Source organism: Penaeus monodon, chromosome 20 (genome assembly GCF_015228065.2).
Source record: "Penaeus monodon isolate SGIC_2016 chromosome 20, NSTDA_Pmon_1, whole genome shotgun sequence".
NCBI lineage: Eukaryota > Metazoa > Arthropoda > Malacostraca > Decapoda > Penaeidae > Penaeus > Penaeus monodon.
In genome coordinates, this window is record NC_051405.1 from 39,753,021 (window position 1) to 39,753,268 (window position 248).

General features: G+C 39.5%; 1 protein-coding gene across 1 annotated transcript in view; it reads left to right on the forward strand.

The window, feature by feature from the left end:
- The window catches only part of LOC119585811 (solute carrier family 25 member 36-like), a gene marked incomplete at its 3' end in the record, with an annotated part of 29,761 nt that overhangs the window by 26,389 nt on the left and 3,124 nt on the right, over positions 1–248 (forward strand).

Here is a 248-nt window from a genome sequence, read left to right on the forward strand (position 1 = left end):
TACTCTTATGAGGCATTGTGTATGTTAGTGACAAGCCTCCACTTTAGTGACAGCAATTTAACAAGCAGTCAAAGTTACAGGGTTACAGGAGCAGAGTTTGTATGCCTTGGGAAACATTGGGATGCAGGATACCATAGACTAGCAGGCTATTACTGGAAATGAGAGATGCTATACACTGATATTAAAACATACATATGATCCTTGAACCAGCAACTTGTCATACTTACCTTTGTTAATCCAATGCCACT